This window comes from Platalea leucorodia (assembly GCF_965183815.1).
Source record: "Platalea leucorodia genome assembly, chromosome: 1".
Taxonomy (NCBI): Eukaryota; Metazoa; Chordata; class Aves; order Pelecaniformes; family Threskiornithidae; genus Platalea; species Platalea leucorodia.
In genome coordinates, this window is record NC_138823.1 from 42,840,690 (window position 1) to 42,860,614 (window position 19,925).

Here is a 19,925-nt window from a genome sequence, read left to right on the forward strand (position 1 = left end):
GAACAAACATCTAAAGTGAAGAACATAAGGTAATTTGATCTAAGTTGTCAGCCAAAAATCCCTTTCCCTATTGCTGTAAGAAAGCTGAAGATATCTTTAGAGACTGCAGCTTGCCCAGTGCCAGTGTAAACTCAGAGAAAAGCATTTTTACTCGGATTTTTTTCTGCAGCTTAAAGCACAAGAACAGCTGTAACTTAAGCCTGCTGTGAGGTTGTGCTGGTAAACTCAAGGTTAGCATTTATTCGTGACAGTAACAACAACGGATCAGCCATGCCAACGTGCAGGTGCTCCGTAATCCCACAGAAGACCACTTGATGTCACGTGAAATCACACAAATACAGTATGTGAGATAATACATGTGATGGCACCAAACAAAGAGAAGATCCTGAGCCTCATCATGAAGCACTGTTGTTTTTTTTCTCCTCATGGAGATGAAAGCCCATAGTCCTCACAGGGCTTAGCTAGCACATTAGCAAATAGCCCCAACTGTTGGTGCTGAAGCCCATACCTGCTTCAAGGGGGGTTATTGCCCCGTTGACTGCAGTATAGCCCCAAGGACTGAACATTAAGTAGGAGCAAGATCATATAGCAAGGGTTTATTTAAAGGTAAGCCCTGCACTGCATCTGCCTAAAGCAGTCCCCTTCTTGCACTCCGAGTCTGCTCCACAACACGAACCACAGCCTAGCAAGGGCGGGCAACTGCTTCAGGACTGGGATCCCACTCTAACTAAAATGCTAAGGTAGACACATCCTGAGACTTTTAGCTTCTTTATAAAACAAGCCTCTTAAATCTTGCAAAAGAAACATATGAAAAATATGCAATAACATAAAACGAATGTTTGGCACTTAATATATACCAATATAGTTAAGTATATATAATTTAATATTTAATTTTCTGACCTTATGTTATTTCTAAACAAGTATAGGCAGACAACGGAGACAAAGCATAAACAAAGTTGAAAAATAGTTTTTAAGCAGTAGAAACTGGATCAACGAGCACACGTTTTTTTGATAGTGTGAAACGAAAGATTTTTGAACTCTTCAAAGGCTGCAAGATCCTATATTTCTGTACATGCTAGACCTCTGTAAAGCTGTGTGCACTGGGTTCCGGACTGCACATTTAAAATTCCGTAAGATCAGTCCTATGTCCAAAGCAAACGTAACTGTCTTGATCTGGGTCTTTCCCAACATTTTGAAAGTGGCATCAAAGTAAAGATTCATAGGACCAGTATAAACAGCAGACACTGATGGGAGAGTTTTAATCAACACACATTGTAATGGATTTCAAAATACAAAATGCTATATCATTATCAAAGTTAACTTCACAAACGTTCGACCCTAGCAAATTACTTACACAAAAAAGAAGCTTTGAAATACAAAATGTGTATGCAGTGTACATCTTTCTTAGTTTATACAGTAGTCATAAGGAAAATCTGACGGGGGGAAGTTCATTCGTGCATAAATAAAATATTTCACTCAGTGTAAAATGTTTATTTGCATAGCGCTCTGTTGCCATATCACAAGGAGCATCAAGGAAGCATTTTGTGCAGATATAAAGAGAAAGAGAACATGTTAAGCAAAGAGCAATCCAGAGAGCGCAGCATCATTACAAATGAAACTATGTTATTGTTCGTCAGAGAGAAAAATAATTTAGACATCAGAGGAAATGCTGTCAGCCCCTACTTAGGCATTTCCCATTCCAGCAGTTTTGCAATACAGGAGACACTACTGTTCATCCATGCTTTTTATTTGTTGTCCTGTCCACAACTCTAGACATGAAAGATAGAAATTGAATTAAAAGAAGCTCTATACAACATAGCTGCTAACTTTTATAAACAGATATCTAAAAAAGTAACAGCTTCTCTGCTGTTACAGCAAAGAGCATATTGTATTTCATGGCTAAAAGGTAAGGGCAGGTACTTGAGTTAACATTTGCAGCGTGGTGTCAAGAATCTAAGTGCAGGCACCCTTCGAAAAGCTACAGGAGTATCCATAAGAACCATCACACACAGCCTCTGCAGCAGGTTGTTCCACAGACGCTGATTTTGATGTCTACAGAAGCATTTGCCTTGAATTTTCCCTCTGAATCCCCTATTTCATCCTGCTACAGTGGCACGTGGGTCTTGATTCTAAAATGGATTGCGGAGGGGTGGGGGTCAGAAATTAGTGCAACATTTTTCCAGGGTTAAAAACTGCTGTCTATCCCCCCAATACTATTGGTTTATCTGCCTGTTGCTACATTACCAGCAGAGTAATGTGTCTAAAGCCACAATAGTTCCTACTGCAAGCAGTCAAGGTTTGCGTGACCATCGCCTGCCCATCCGCCATCAGCAGCATTTGAGGTTTCGTTTCCTCCCAGCGCTTACCCTTTGCACCATCTACAAAGCCGATCTCATTTTTCATTTTGCTCATGGTCACAACGGTTCTCCTCCTTGTGATTCTGTTACATACAGTATTTACGGTGCACATGAGAAACTATTTCCTAAAAATCCACTTGTCATGTCTGGGCTTTTCTTAATCGAAGTCATGCCTTCATGAAAATGATTCTCAAATCCTCACAGATTTTTCAACAGTTTAGAGCGGTTTCATTTTAATCTTTGCAGAAAATGCAAATTTTGAAAAAAACAACTGAAATAGAGGATACTTTGGTTTTTCCAATGGTAAAGTAACTCTTAAAAGAATTAGAACTACAACATTGAGTATATAAGCAACTCTATTTTATCAAATAAATATCTGTTTTTCAAAAGGTCAGTAATCATGTGCATAAACACGAATTCTGTGGGTGGCTTAGGCGTTTAACAGATATATACATATGTATTTTAATAGGTACATAAAATAAATTTGTATTCAATTACAAGGTTTATAAGCAGTAAACTCTTCATTTAAGCCACAGAATTTCTTATGCATATATATGTATATAGAAGATGTTCCTTAGCAGTACAAATAAGAGAGAGACAGTGCATTAAGAAGTATAAAGAAAAAAAAAATTAAAAAAATCAAGGCTCCCAAATTATTCTGTGTCTTGAATGTTGCTCTATATTTAAGCTTCTGAATCAAAGAACAGGAAGCAACTGTTTACACGTATATATATTAAAAAAACAACTGGTTTTAAACCTGGAGCTTTAAAGCAGCTTAGACAGCAGAGGGGTAAATATTTTTTTTTAACATCTCTTTCAAAAATTTAAAAAAATATCTTTTCCCTCCTCTGTTTCAGATGTTTCATTCTGGCCTTTAATGGCAGCTGGTTTGCTGCTACTTCACAAGTTATAAAGCCAGAGGTAACACAGTGATGCTTTCATCATCTCTCCTGAATAATAGAGAATGTGGGACTTCTCTGCATTACCTTCAAAGTCAAGGCAGAAGTGTCCTGAAAACCAAACAAACTCAGAATGATGAACGTCGATCTAAAACTGCTGGGGAGGAAGAATCGTAAGCCTGCTCTGCCCAAAGACACAAACACCTGCTTTCTCAGTACCCCATCCAACTTTCTACATCACTTCAATCAACTGCTCAAGTCTCCCATTCCATGAAAAAAATGGGGAAAATCTTAAATTTAAGGAATTCATTTATCTTAATGTTTATTGCTGACTTCCACTTGAAGATCTCTTTCCACATCATCTGTGGTACCTGAGTGTTGTAACGGCCTACTATACCTCTGTGATCGGGACTATGAGGAGAACTGTCTCTGAGGGGCCTGGGAAACCTGGGTTCATTTCTGACCCATCATCATATGGTGCAGAATGGCACAGCAACCTCCAAGGAACACAGAGGAGGAGTTTAATTTGAGGTGGTAGAGCTCAGCAAAGCCTCATCAGTACTGCTCTATACACGTTCGTGCCAGTGAAGATGTGCTACTAGACCAGAGTGAGAATAAGAGTGACAAAAATAAATTATCTGTGGTTAAGAGTAATGTGAAAGAATTAAACTGGAAAGCAACTGAATAGAAGTGGATTCCTATTTCTTGCCTGTCTCAAAAATTATCAGTTTTGGTTTTGTTCAGCCTTGTTCTTATACATGTAATCCATCACATATGTATAAAATATCTATAAAAAATATCTATCTGTATATTTAATAATATACTATATAAATATAGTATTATAGATATACGCACATTTAAATTTTACTGTAAATCTTGATTGCCTGGTAACTTTCATCAAACTAGACTCTTGCAAACACCGAAATCCTGGGTCAGCATTCATCTTGGGCTTGTTTCACTTCCTACATCTTGTTTTTGCACTGGAGACCAACTATGGGAACTTAAGCAGCTTGTTCTTCCCTTGCCCTTCTGCTGAAACGGTTATGTATGTCTCAGTCACTCCTTGCCTCAAGTATTTTAATCTCTTTTTTAATTTAGCTTATTTCTATAGGTCCAGATTACATCATCTCTATGCTTCCCAAACGGAATTTATCCCTTATATGACACACATATACATGGGCATATACACACAGACACACATATATATATACACACACACGGGCACAAATCACCATGTGCTCCCTGTGATGCATATAAAAAGGAGCATGGATAGCCTAAATCTCCTCAGTGTTTAGCTATGACAGACTTGCCCAGTGTAAACTCCCGTTGTTCCTGTGATGTGAGAAGCAGTATTTCAGCTGACAGCATTTTTAAAAAAGGAGAAAATTTGGGGAATTCTTTACCTTCTTCAACCTTTTTTTGGGAAAAGGTGAGACAAAGCTGAAATAATATTTTGACACACATATCTGTATAAACAGGCAAAGAAGAGAAACAAGTTAATCCTCAGAGTAACCATCAAAACCAAAATATTACTGTAGTGGAAAAGTATGCAACAAGCACATTACTGTGAGATTTTCTCAGACTTACTCTCATTTAAGTCAAACCCTCAAATTTTCCAATTTGCACTTCTATCAGAGGAAGATAACAGAGCTATCGAGTTTATCATCCATGATTAGAGCACAGGACTAAAAATTACTTTCTGGGAAAGGCAGACCCGTTCTGAGCAGCACAATCACATCGTACCAGCTCAGAAGCAAGTTTGCCATGCTCCATTTTTAGAGAGTTTAATGGGAGGTGGTGGGGAAGAACACAATATTATTGCTGAAAGGTTTCAGAACCTCACTCCACTTGGCTTAAAGCTGTCTCGTAATTCCCAGTCTTAAGCACGGGTTTGGGGACAATAATGGCATTTAGCCCTTCATCCTCTCAGGCAATTAGGAAGAAGTCACATCTCTTTCAGCCTCTTTTCTAGGCTTTAAAGACCAAGCCCTCTCAGTCTTTTCCAGTTCCACTGGTTATCCTAGGAGCCCTTCTCCACATCTGTTTCAGTTTGAACTCATCCCTTTTAAGGACAAGAGGCTGGAGTTGGTCAGGTGTTCCGAGATGACTTTCAGCAATGCCTTGCAGCAAATAGTATTAATATTTCTTCCATCTACAGAAATATGTAGCCCAATAAATTCCAGAAATTAATTTATTATTTTCACATTTCCATCACACTAGCCTTTTATAATCATCTTGCAATCTGTTAAGACATCCAAGTTTGTCTCATTTTTCATAACGACAAACTGTTGTCTCGGCAGACTTTCGTATCTCCAGTGGCGTGACCTTACACCCTGATATTAAATTTCTCCCCATTATTTTGCCAGACCATTCTTTCTGCACAATATTCTCAGCTGCCTGTGTGGTTCTAATGCCTCCTAATATCACAATGGTACTCCTATTTTTTTTCATTGCAAATGAAAGTATTAAAAAAAAGTCTCAATGCAATGGTACTGTGCCATTAGGCAACACAAAGTGGTATTGCTGAGAGTTTGGGGAAGTGCAGCAGACAGGCACCACTACCCTGTTCAACTTCTTTCACAATTCCTTCCTTAGCAATTGCGACCAAGACAAATTCTACTTTGTCCATGCTATCTCAGATTATTTTTTATGGTTTTCCTAGATCAATTACAGAAAGTATCACTCTATCAATCACCCTCATGCTCTCCAACACTTGCATTCCTACTAGAGTTATAAATCTGTCACTTTTCTACTTCCTCTGCAACATTCAGTTTTAAGTCCTGCACAAGTATTTCTACTCCTCCTCTTCAGAGCCTAGATTCCAGATACTAGTGCACAAATATCTCAGTCCAACTAAACCAATCTGGGTTGGCAGAAACCTTTCTTGAACTCATTACCAAGCTGACTACTGTTCTCATTGACATTCTCAATGCCCATTCTTCCACCCTTTCGTGTCCTGTTTTCCTTTCCCACATTGCCCTGCATATTGAAATCAGGGGTAGGACTCTGCAACAATCATAACTCAAGTCCACTTCCTAATTTAAACATTTTTAAAATCAAAATTCAAGGTGGAAAAGGGGAAAAAGGTATGCTGCCATCTGACTATATTGGAAGCGGACTGTGTACTACATCATATGGCAAAAATCCCCCTACAGCTGACATAAGAACAGGAAACTTCTGGTGAGATAAAATACCTAGAGCTGCTGTACTGATGCTGTATTGATGTGTTTCTGGGAAAGGCAGACCCATTTGTTCTGAGCAGCACAATCTAATCGTACAAGGAAAAAAACTTTTCTCCTATCCTGCCCCCATTTTAATTTTTTTTTTTTTTATTTACTAGACCAAGCATTTTAGCTATGCAACAACCAACATTAATTAACACATTGCTATACTAAATGGAAAATAACGTGACATAAGTCATGTATTAAGTCAGACTTAAGTCAGACTTCCAAGTATGAAGTGATCCAATACAGCTATACACAAATCAGGTGTGGTCAGGCAAGGCTTGAGGATTGTGTACTTCCCTCTGCAGCCTTTGAAATACGAGTGCTTTGGTAAAACTAACTGTATCTGTTCAGGTAAGCAGTTTTCTATATTCAAATGATGCTAATCCACAGTCCAACCTTTGCCTGTCTTCTTAGGACTCTGGGAAGAGGATAAGTTTATTCAGTGCTCAGCTAAATGATACATGACCTTTGTTGGAACTCATAAATGATAGTATAACATATATAATAAATATCAACATAGTTAATGACATGAAAGGTAGCTTTAACAGAGGTAGGGAGCCTTGACCACGAAAGAAGCATCTTCTATTTTTCTGTAAATCCACCACAGTTTTTGCCTAGGTTTGTCAAAAGCTTGGTTTCATGCAGGAATTTTGGCAGTGGTGAAAAAAAAAAAAAAAAACATAAAAAAATCAAAAAGAAACACTGAAAATAACTAATGTCATCATGCTAGTATAATAATGTTATAATGCTTGCAAAAGGATGAAAATAAAATTCTGAAACAAAACATTACATTGAAATGAAGTGGAATATAATTTATACAAACTACTGATCCTTGTTTATTCAATTGAAGAAAAATACCAAAACACAAGAAAGTTAATCCACACAAGACTGTAATTTTGTTAACATTGCATAATAGACTTTATATATTATGAAAATATTCCAGATTCATGTAGTCAGTATTTTTGGCACTAATTTTAAACCAAGTCTTACATTAAGCTAACATCTGTTTTCTGACCTTGTAACACTCGTTTCATTTTATTACAATCATTTGCCTCAACTGCATCCTCCAGAATTTTGAATCAATATCAACAATGAATTAATTCACTTTGCCAGCCCTCAGGCAACCACATCTTCCATTTCCTCAACTTTTTTCCACTGTACTATATCTTTTGAAGATAGGGGAAAAGGTCAAATAACATCTTAATTTGACATAACAGAATAAATACTTCTATTGAATTCTTCAAAATTTGAAAAAAATGTACCAACACGTTAACCAACTTAAAGGGAAGGTTCCCAAAATACTTTACAGACTTAAAAGTGTCATGCAAACTATAAGTAAAAATGTCATTTCTTTTCTAGTAAAAAACCTCAGTAATGACAAACAGCAGCTCCACATAACCAAATCTCCATTTCCAGATGAAAATTTGGCCAAACCACTGCATTGAAGAGGATCAACATTTTTCTTAAGTATTAGGAAGTATCTCACTCCAGCTAGCAAACCCCAAGGACTATGTCTACATTCCAAGCTGAGTGTATCTATAACTCACATACAATTTTTTCAGCTTTAAATTGATCACTTTGGCCAATAATGGCAGTGTGCTGAAGTTTCAGCAGTCTAATATTTGCCCTGAGCTTTATAGATGTCCATGTCTACTAGTCGTATAAGGATCCTTCTCCCCTCCTTTTAATGCCTAGAGCAATCACTGTGGCATAAGAAAATGAGAAACTACCCATAAAAACAACAAGGTGTTGGAGTGAGGTCCAGGAGTAGCCCAAATGACGTCATCCCCATAACAAGTGACGTGACAGAAGGGCAGAAGGACAAGTTTCACACGGTTTCTTTGGAGAACACAGATCCAGGACCTATTCTTCTTCACTCCCAACAGTACTTACCTAGCTCCTCGCTCTCCCCTTCTCCTTCACACACACATACACTTTGCCGCCTAAAACAAGGTGTAGTTGAGAGGCACACAACAAGTGTTTCTATGTCAGTCCAAAAGGTCTAGTTCATACACACGGTGGTTTTACTCAGGTGTTGATTTCAACATACCCATCAAAGTACTTGAAACCAACGGCACAGCCACACAAACAAATTACACTGAGCAACAAGTGGCCCTGCATGTGCAGTACCCAATGTCTCCATTTACTACATGACACATGAAAGAGAAATGAGAGTTAGCTTCTCCCTGTTTCACTGAGCCTCAGAAGACAACATGGGATGAAGTGAGCAGCTTGCTAACGTTTAGTGAGTTTGGAGAAAATTAATCTCTCTCTTTAATATCATCACCAGGCTGTTCCCCAACTAGCACTTCAACTAGGAAGGTGTATTTGCAGGTAGCAGTAGATACTTGAAACCTTAATCTCATTCAAGTAAGGCAACCTAATGCTCAACCTCCACATGTCCAGACAAATGTATTGACAGGACATTTGTTAGGGAGAATCATTAATAGCTACTATGACTAAGGGGAGAAGAGATGGTTGTTTATGCACATGGCCTTCAACTAGTTAAAGATGTTGTTGGCAATAAAGAGTCTTTTGCAGATGTGATCTCTTGCTTTGAGATCTGCCTGTAATTCAAACCCATTGCTATACTGTAAACAGAACTCAGAGATCATGAAATTATCACGTCAATGAAAGCATGATGGAGGACAGCAAATTCACAGCCAACAAGCCCTGATGAAGGTTTTGAGGGTGGCCTCATAGAAAGTATCCCACTTCTCCTTTGGGTTTATCTTCTGTTTTCAGTGTGTTTAATAAAAGGGGGAGCAGATCATTAGTGCATATTAGCTTTTGTTCTCTGAAATTCAGGTACCCATATACCCATGGAATAAATAAATTATTATAAACCTTACCTGGCTTTATGCATTCTACGATCTGTTTTCAACATGGATTAAGCTAGTTATGACTAAATTAGTGCAGAATGACTTCTGTGTCAATGGATCCTAACTCTGTAGCAGCCTGATCATTTTGTAACTCATATTAATTTGCACCATGCTGCATTTACCGTCCTGTTCCATTGGTCAGAGGGCTTCTTCATCTGCTGTCACCTCCATGTTTAAATGCTGACATGTACTTATGACCAAACTTGCAACTTAAACATAGCATTCTTGTTATAATAGCATCATATTATGCCTTGGGCACCTGTCTAAAGCACTGAATTTCACAGAAGAAAAACAGATATTTTTTTCACCCTCTTCAAATGCCAGCATATAGTTCGGTTGAAAAAAAATGAGTTACTTCTCCAGCAGATGGTTTTGTGTTTCATTAGCTGTACAGCATTAGATATACACAGAGGAATCCCCCTGAAACACAGGCCATTGCACCAGGGTATGTAATACTGGTTCTAAGAATGAACTCTAAGATAAGATGAAAATTTGGGGTTAAATCATTCATGCTGACGTGGGCTAACGCTGTTACTCAGAGTCCAGTTCCTCCTGGAAGTTTGCAAACCTTGGACAAGTTTTCTTAAGTCACAAGAGGAAGTTGCAAGAGTTCTCGAAAAAAATCAGACAGTGTCGAATCCAGTGCCAGTAAATTACACTAGCAGAAATGAAGTTTTGTGCTATTTAATCTTTACAGGGATACTAGAAGAACATTCAGCACTAACCATGTGAGTATTCCTGTGAGGAACCACCTCGTCTTGTTCTCACTGATGTAAGTAGCAGAACCTCCCTTAACTTCAAGGGTGTACGATTGTACTCCAGGTTCTGGCACTTCACAGAGGTCTATTTATAACTCATTTCTTTTACTTATTTTTAAACTCTGCATTAATTATATTCCTTTGAGGGCATGAATCTAAAACAGGCATGTTCCGGTTGATTTCTCGCCCATCTTAGTAAACTGTTCTAAGCAACTGTTGCAATTCGGGATACATGCAGGGGCACCAAAGGATATTGTCTGGACCAACAGTTTGCTGCAAATATGATAAATAGAACTAAAAGAGCTATATCATGAGCAATTTTTGGAGGGTTTTAGATGACATCCTTGAGATCAGGGTTTTTTTTAATAGATACGCGTACACTCTGCATAAGCCTACCAAACATATCCTGAAGGACTGCAGATTGCCACTGATTCAGGTCTGAAAGCCTGGCACGTAAAGACAGAAGCACACTTTAACTAAAGTCTTGTGAACCTACCTGCTCAAGCTGGGGTGACGGTAAAAGTGTAAAAGGAAGGATGTCACTGAATGAACATGGAGTAAGAATTCACATCCAAGTTTCTAACCATGCTTTTCACATTTGTTGCACACATGAGCATGAATAGGAAGTTTCTCTAAAGTTAATCAAAATTAAAAATATTTTACCTTCTTCCTATTTTCAGAGAGGAGTGAGAGCGGGAATCTGGAAACTCTCTTTTGAGGGAGGGTTGTGAATCGCTGGTGTGATGGTTCACTTGATTGCTCCTGCTTCAAACATTCTAAGGAAGAACTGGAGACCCTGGATTTTAAACACATGTATGTCTTTGCAGATGATCTTTATCAAGGGCAAGAATGAACACAGAGTTCCCCAAATCACTGGGACGACAGCTATGCAAGGATATTAACTTGACTGAATTTCTTTTATATTTGAGAGAAGTTATTCCACACTACATAGAAGTTCTGAGTGGAGGACGGACTTGAAGAAGCATGTTGCATTTGCTCAATATGTTAATTATTTCATTTTCAGAAACTGATTAATACTTTGACTGCTGCTACTGTTTTGACTTTGCCTTGACATTTCTTGTTTTCTCTCTCTAAAAAGAACGAACACTGCTGTACTCACAATGTATCGTTACTGGATTGCACAGTATTTTGTATTTTCTATTGTTTCTAGTCCTGCTTAATGGTCAAGAGCCTTGCAATTGATAGCAGATGAAGACCTAGCACTTACGACCATAGCCAGTTCCACTGAACCAGGCTCTGATCCTGTAAGTGACTGCAGACAACTTGCAGGAGCTCTACAGACTTTGAGAGACTTAGGCCAGGACTTTCTAAACAAAGTGCAGGACACAGACCTTAACGAGTAGGACAACACGCATGATAATTTTGACAGATTTACACTCACGGTAACCTGGAAGTCCATGACAAGGATTATTTTCACATTCATACTGCAGACTGCAAGAATTTTACACCACTCTTATTACGACCATACTGGCTGCTCATTGCAGTTTATAATCTTTGTAACTTCAAGTATCAAAGATAGAGCTCATAGGCAGGCCGCGTGATTACACTGTACCTAACAAAAACATCTTAGACTGTGCACAAGCCTGATTGATTGTTTATATGTGACTTTAGCACTCACGGCCCATGCAGCTAACTTTCCAAGCAAGAAGTAAGAACGAATCAGTGTTCACAATGGTCACCCAAGTTTGTTTCAGGAGAACTGTAATGAGTCCACAATGAACTTAGAATTAAGCGCTGTGCAAAGAAGATGCTTTAAAAACCAGCAAGGCTGCTTCATTGTTAGGCATGCACGGGAAGTTCTCAGGACAACAAAAACCATATGAGAAAAGGTGTAGGAGAGGAGGCTGAAATCCCTGAGAAGTCAGAATTGGGGTGGATGCTGAGAAATAAATGAAGAGGGAAGACTGCAGAAGCAGAGAGATAAAAGGAGAAACAACAACCAAATAAGAATGCAAAGGATGATAATTAACGGGGTAGAGACAATTGCAGTCCCTAGGGAAGCATGTAATCTCACTCACTCTGACAAGATACAGAACACGTAATGAACATAATACAGTCACATCACTGAAACTGTATTCTGTACTCAAAGGAGAAATTACTTTCCTGTGTCATACCATGCCAAGCATCTTGATATTTTTGCTTTTATTGCAGGAGCAAGGAAAAGGACTTTTCACCCATCTAAACCTAGCAGGAGAAGGCTGCCATTGTACATAGTCAAATACATTGCAGAAGAGAACACTGTTCTGATCTCTGATTCAAATAAGCTATTCAAATGCTGAATTTCGCATTTCCTGCCACTCGTATCCAATGTCCTCAGACTTGCTCAAATGCTCCATTGAGAGCAGAAACATCTCACCTGAAGCACCTTTTCCCCACTTGTTCGCTCCACCAATCTGTTTTCTGCTGGTGCCGGCACTGCTGAAGTTGGTTCTTTAAAACTTGCACTGCCTTCCCAAAGCTAAATTTCTTAAGTTTCACTTTCTGTGGGGACAGACCATACGGGGCATGTCGACACTGAGGAACACAGCACAGAAATCCTGAAGCATGAGCTCTTGCCTTAGCACCACACCCCCACCATACCAAGCCTTGGTTTCTTCTTCACAGGCCAGCACACATGCCAATAAATCCACGCTCTGCTTCCCTGAACCAGGTGGATTTACAAGGAGGGTCAATGCTCGCTCAAAAACCTTTTACATGTGCCACTACACAGCACAGAAAAACCTCCTGCATACAGCAGAAATGAAACTTGACCTGAGAAAGTCAAAGAAACATCGGAGAACGGCAGACAAAGGGGTAGCAGACAATCCACGCTGACCATCTCCAAGACAGAAACTAACCTGTTTCGAGTCAGGTTGAGGTCACTATTTTAAATCAGATGTGGTAAACAGTGGCAGTTGGCTTTAAAGAGAGATCACACCTACACATAATACATGCTCTAGATAGGAGGGTCTTGCTGGCCATCTATAGAAGTACAAAGCTGCCCCTTAAGGAGGCACAGGCTTCTTAAATCACTGTGAAGGCCACATCAGTACTGCCAGGTTGCTACTCCATTGGACTTCACAACTCTTCAAGAGGCTGGGGGTACATATTTCTGGGCATGTATTCCCTGATGTGGTAGCACAAATAGATTACAAATGATAATTAGATTATGAAAGGTGCTGAGACTTATTTCTCTGGTGGAAGGGGAAAAAGAAAAGTTGCTGCACAGAGATCTAAATCAAGAGATGAAATAAACTGTTTATACCACTGACAGTCCTGAAGACAAAGCTGGGGAGAAAGAAACAACAGAATGATGCTGGGGAAATAAAGGAACGATGGGAGAACTAAAAAGGAAACAGCGGTAGGAAGGGAGTACGGCTACAGCAGGATAAAGACTGAAATGTGGCTTTTTCCAGGAAATTGTGGAGGAAAAGCCCCAAACAAACAGCACATTATTACTAATGAAGACATTTGAAGCAGTGTGGCTCTAAGACTTTTTCAGACACACCGGTAAGCATCATGGCAGAGGGACGGGAACTGCTACCAAGGAAATTTAGTGGGAGATTTTCAGAAGAGGCAAAGTCTCCTGGTCAGCCCTAGTGGCAGTACTGCTGTCCATCACCTGCCTAGCAGAAACCATCAATCAGGCCCTCTACATCCCAAGAGAAACTGGCTTTGTGTTTACCTCAGTATGGCCCGGTGCTTCTATACTGGTGCCAGGGCAGCGGCTGCAATCTCTCTCGCAGCCAGTGCAAGTAGAGCTGGAAATCAGTGACAGAGCAAAGACCTCGCAAGACAGAAAAAGGAAGACAAAGTGCCACACCAGCAATACAACAGGGGAGTTGCTTAAAAGGCAAGTTTTCCTACACCCCTTGTGGGCTGCAATGCTTCTCTCTAGCCTTTACATAGTTTGGCAGATCTTTTGCAATGATAGGTCTGTAGTTACAAAAATGTACTTTGAATCCTATTTGCATGCTCTGCTACGCCATAACGACACATTCAAATGACTCTTGCAATGTATTTTGAGCAAGTTGAACCCAGGACATCCAACATAGGATTTCCTCTTTCTCCTGCCCATCCCCTTCCTGTGTGTTTACGAAAAACTTTCACTTCCTCAGAGGTGCTGACACCAGCACTGGCCATCCCTTCACCCGGCTCTCCAGCTCTCGTCCACTCGCACCTGAATCACAGCTACCCTAGGGCATTCAGCATTTACTGAAGGGTTTTAGAAATCCCATCAAGACACATGGCATGGCTGGGGTTGCCCTGGAGAAAACCATTTTCTGCCCACTGGCTCTAATGGATGTAAGCCTCGCGATGCTGGCAAGGGATACTTGAGCAGGCAATTTCAAGAAATGCAATAGAGGCACTACTACCCAGATCTTTTCCTACTCAGTTGATACTACCGGGAAATATTTTCTATGTCTGAATAGAGTAAAACTTAGTCATAGGTCAGACCTACTGATTTATAAACACATTATCATTATGTAGGAATTCACTCAAACATACTCCTTAACTTTTAATATTAATTTTGTTCTAAGCCCCTAGTACAGTCATACATGGAAAGAATAAACCTGCTTAGCAGGCAAATATAATTCTTCACTAACTCTTGTAATACCACATTGTTTCAGTTTATGCCCAAGAAAAAGCTTGAATAAGACTTCATCAAAAAATTGATCAAACAGCTTTCTGTACACCTATCTGCACAAACTAACGAAGGAAACATGAAAAGCAAAGCAATATATTACAGATGCCACATCAGAAAGCCCACTTAACAGATAATGTTTTCACTGACAAACTTCCTGAAACAGCTTTCTGTTAAACCAACAAAGGAGTAGTTAAGAACACATCGCAGAGGGAGTCCATTCCCTCCAAACTTTTATCATGTCCAGACTTGCAGTAGCCCTCCAAAATAGAGAAAAGTGCAGAAAACACCATTCCAGTAGAGCAGCTGCATCCCATACTTCAGCCCCTGTGGTGAGCTATCACTTTTTCCAGCTTAAGATCACACAATTTGCTATCACAGGCACTTTCAAGAAATGGCTTGGTCACAAGAACATGCACAGTAAAAAGCATGCCTTTACAAATTAAAGTAGCAAATTCTACAACATATCAACCACAATTTAGACAGGAAGAAGTAGCCTCATGCCACACGCAGCAGAGACCATAGAGGAAGAAGGACACATTGTTCAGACTGTTTATCATTTGAGTCCTTTGAACTGAAGAAGTAAGATAGTATGCTGCGCAAACACAGGAACCAATTGTAGATACTTAAGATGCCAGCAGTTTGAAAAAGATAGACAATGCTGACCTAAGGGATAGCAAATACTGGCCAGAAAGGTGCTAGTCTACCCTTTTTCCCCCAGAGAAATGAGATCTACCCATTCCCCCCTTCACCTTTCCCTGGTCTCCTCCTCCTTCCCTCCCCAGCGAAGTGTCACTGTCAAAATACCGTCTCTCTTCTGACGTTTGGCTGACAAAAATAATTCATCTATTTACCTCTACGAGTAGTTCTTCAGGGCACACAGCAAATACAAGTATCTCGTAGATATTTGGAGGAAATACTTCCAACACAAGATGAATTCTGCCTTTGGATTTTGTTCCGTGAACCCACAGTTTCAGGAAAGATGCTGAACATGACTGTGAATGATTCAGCCTCGGAAATTACAGTATTTAATGACAATGTCAACAGGAAACGTATTTGAATCAGGCAAAAATAAATATGAAAGCACAGACCTTTCCATCCTTCCCTGAAGGACAATTAAGTTTAAACTAGGAACAGTCACACTAAGGACAGTTACATTGTATTTGCCTTTTATTAGTAGAAGCTGATTTCTTTGAGAAGGTACCATTACTGTTTACGGTATGGCAGTCTCCTCCTTGTACGCTTCACTAAGGACTGTTTTCATACGAATGTAATTTTGTATTTTTTATCTACATAGTTTCCTGTGGCATGGCTCGGCAAGTCTGGAAGCCCTCTCTCTATACCATCTCTAGCACGCCCACACTCTCATGAAAGAGGGGACACAAATAAATGGGAGAAATAGGAAGCAGGAATATGATCAGCAGGAGAAAAATCCTAATTCTCAGCTGGGAAACTGGTTCTTCTACAGAATGGAGCTGTTTTTCTTAGAGATAGAAATCCTATAGGGGTAAAACAACAATAAATAATACTTAACAGAGTCATGTGGTTTGGTGTAATTATTTACACACTTGGCTCCATAGCTTCAGAAGGAAGTATCACCTACTGCACACAAAGCTCACACAACCCTCAGGATCCCCGGCTAATGAATTCTCCCCCCATCCCTTCTTTATTCCTCATCTGCTTGTTTCTGTGTTCATTCAGTTTTGCAATGGGCTCCCTGAACCCCAAGAGTACCACTGGCTCTACAATTCCCTGGACACAAGAAATAAAGTCACTCAGTCACTCAGAATATGCACATATGGAAAGGAGGAAAGACCTCACCCCCTCTCCAGACCACCTAGCCCTTTGAGAAAAATAAAAATTGGTTCATGGTCAACATGTTTCCATCCAAAAACCTCAAAGATGCCCATTAAGATTCCAAATAACATGCAAAGTACACATAGGAAAACTTCTTTTTGTGACAGAAATGGAATCACATCTGAGGTTAAATACTGCAGTTCTTAAACTTTGCTGAATAGCTACAGAGAGGTCAAATGCTGCTCTCTGATGTGCAGCACTACAAGGGCCAGATGTAGCGTCTCTGGTCTCGTGAGCCACCCCACTGAAGATCAGCTACTAAGCTGAGCCAGGAGGACCTTGGACCTTTTTCATTGCCCGTTTTAGGAATGGCTTCCTACAACACTTGCTGTTCCGTGATGCCATTTATCTTACAAGAGCCAACAAGGCCATAGGAAGACAGCTCACTTCAATTACATAGATAAAATGGGGGGAAAAAGTGTTATGAAAGAGTTACTTATACATTCATAAATACTTACATATTTATAAATATGTGCAAGAAAGAATTTCACATTTATGGAAACTCTCTTGAAAGGGTAATATTAAAAACCAGAATATTAAACATCTTAAAGGCAATGGGGTTTAACTTCATATGCAAAAATTTCATAATTCGTTGCATTGTCAGAAAAAGTCATTGTGCAACTCCACTGGTCAAGGAACTTATAAGGAAAGGCGGAAGTCTTACCTTGTTCCCTGTATATTTATATAGGAAAAAAACCCTCATTTACTAAAAAAAAAAAGCTGCAGGAGAAAAGCAGAGTAATTTCAAGTCAGCCAGCTACTGTACAAACAAAGATGATCGTTCTACACCATTAAAGTTAAAAAAAAATATATCTCAACAACACACAATTAAAATAGGTCTTTATGTTATTAAATCAAGAATTCTTTTCTAACTAGTCTGTACCTCACAAAGCTGAAATGAAGACAGAAAAAAGCTATAAATCTCAGAAGAGATCCATAGAATGAGACATCTGTTGATCTCAGAGTTCATTAATTTTAATCCTTGCCCAAGATTTCATAACATCCTATTAACAGTATCTAACTGATTTCTAGCCTGTTGCTACTTTTTGATTTTTTCTCATCCATACTTCAGTGCTGTTGATGGTACCTATTATAAAGATACAAAGTCCCAACACATACAGGATAAGTAACTCCTACTCTCATTCAATATTGGGTTGGAAACAATTCACACAAGCACAATTTGACTATCCCTTCGGTAAAACTGAGCTACATTTTCCCAACATAGCTTTGCAATTTCCCAACAAAAATCTTCCCTTTTTTTCTAATAACTCTTTAGTGATACTATGATGAGTGCAGACTTATCTACCTGGCACTCATACTTTACAGGTACTTGCAACTAACATTAAGATTTCTAAATTACAGAAGTCTTCCAGGTACTTTACGGGATCAAGCTAAAAAATGTAATTTCCAATTTGTATTACGATGAGCTAAAATACATTAAGATTGGTCAGACTATTTCTTTTTTTCAAAGGTGGGAATGAAAGGCAAGAGATGGGGTATTGATTTGGGGTTTCAGATGGAACAGCAGAATAAGAACTCAACCTTTGTGCTCCCTATGTATGTCCACAGTAATATGATCTGGCTAAACAAGTTTTAAGTGTTAATCTCTTTGGTCTCTAGTGCCAACAGAGGGGAGTGAAGCAGCAAGATGAGTTCTTGCAAACCCATTCACTGCGAGCGCATAAAAGATGCAATTTCAACAGAAACTCCCAACTGCTTTACTGAAGGTACGGCATCAGCTAGGGAGATCTAGCTTGACTTTCAGATCCTAAATTAAAATTGGAAAGAGAAAACCCCTCAAGACCATTTCTTAGGCGTACAGTACCATTACAACAGTAGTCAGCAAGAAACACCATGCGCCAAATACCACGATACCATTTTCTCATCTTTCTTTTACGCTAAAGCACATTTGCACATACAGTTAAGAGGAAGCAGCTTTAACACAGAAGACGCTCCAGGAATTACTGTCCTAGAAAAAAGCAGTGTTAGAAGGAATACCCAGAGGCCACGTTCTCTCCCCTAAGTCAAGGCTATCGCCTTGGCTTGAAACACCGACTGCAGACTTTGATCAGCTAACTGTACGCGCTTTCCCGCACGAAACAGCCCTCAAGATCACAGCAGGAGCCGGGCAAAGCGGCAAGAGGTAAATCATGCTTTTGAGAATGATTTTTTTTTTTCCCCCCCAATGCCGTGTTTCCTTCAAGACCCCATCCAGTCCTACCGGGAAGGTCAGGCGGCAGCAGCACCTCCTCCGGGAGGCAGCAGGGAGGGCAAGCCGCCCCGGAAAGCACCTTGTACCCGCCGTGCCGTGCCGTGCCGTGCCGTGCCGGGGCGGGGGCACGGAGGCAGCCCGGCCGGGCACCCCCCCGCTCCCGCCCGCCGCAGCCCCGCAGGAGAAGCCGGGAGAGCCGGGGCTGCCTCTCCCCCTCCGCCGGCCGCTCCGGCGGGGCGACGGGCGAAAGCACTTACTTTCCCGGGTGCGAAAGTTGAGCGGCAGCGAGGGAACTCCACGGTTACCGCCGGGGCGCCGGGAGCGGGGTCCGGGGGCCGGCGGGGCTGGCCTCGGTCTGCGTGCGGGGCGCGGCGCCGCGGTCCCGCCGGCCGGGAGAGGGGGGCAGCCGGCGGAGGAACCTCGCCCGGCCGCCGGCGGTTGGCTCGCAGCCCCGGGGCTGACTTCCTGGTGCCGGGGGAGATTTGCATGCGGGGCTGCGAGGGCAGAGCCGGGCGAGGGAGGGAAAGGCGGGCGGCGGGGAGCGGGCGGCTCTCGGCGGGGAGGAGCGGCTCCCCCGGCGGAACCGGGGAGCGCGGAGCGGAGGGAGGCTGCGGCCGGGGCGAGGTGGGGCAGGAGCTGCCCCAGGGGGGTGGGGGGTGCCGCCGGGCCGGCGGAGCTGCTGCCCTCAAGGAGTGGGCGCCCCTGTGCCCCGCAGCAAACTTCAGGAGGCGAAGGAGCCTCCATTAAATGTTATAACTAAATAAAACCCTGATAGTCTGAGAGGCAAAACAGAAAGGCCTGTCTTGCTCCACCAACAGCCCTAAAAGCCATCAGGAACTTTGCCAAAGCTCAGCTATAGCAACTCACGTTGCTATAATGGACTAAGGTCCATTGGAGGCTGGGTTGGAAGAAAGCAAAGAACAAGTAAGGTTATCTTTTTTTTTTTTTTTTTTTTAAGAACTTTTTACTAGCCTGTTGAAAAGTGAAATAAGTTCTCATCGGTCAGCAAAACAGGAAATATGAATGCGCGGACATAACACCCAGAGGATGCAGCTGAAAAGCTCTACGAGAACTGGAGTCAAGATGTC

The 19,925-nt window shown here is 40.9% G+C and overlaps 1 protein-coding gene across 4 annotated transcripts in view; it reads right to left on the reverse strand.

Moving 5' to 3' along the window:
- The window catches only part of LYN (LYN proto-oncogene, Src family tyrosine kinase), a 55,670-nt gene extending 36,493 nt beyond the window's left edge, over positions 1-19,177 (reverse strand). For 2 of the 4 annotated variants that reach the window (XM_082321129.1, XM_082321126.1), the window contains exon 1: positions 19,095-19,177. The gene's annotated coding sequence lies outside the window, so the exon portion shown is untranslated. Of the gene's footprint in view, positions 1-10,786; positions 10,890-12,500; positions 12,519-19,094 lie in introns of those variants that run through there. The other 2 variants (XM_082321128.1, XM_082321127.1) reach the window with 2 other exon arrangements.
- Positions 19,178-19,925: the final 748 nt, after the last annotated feature.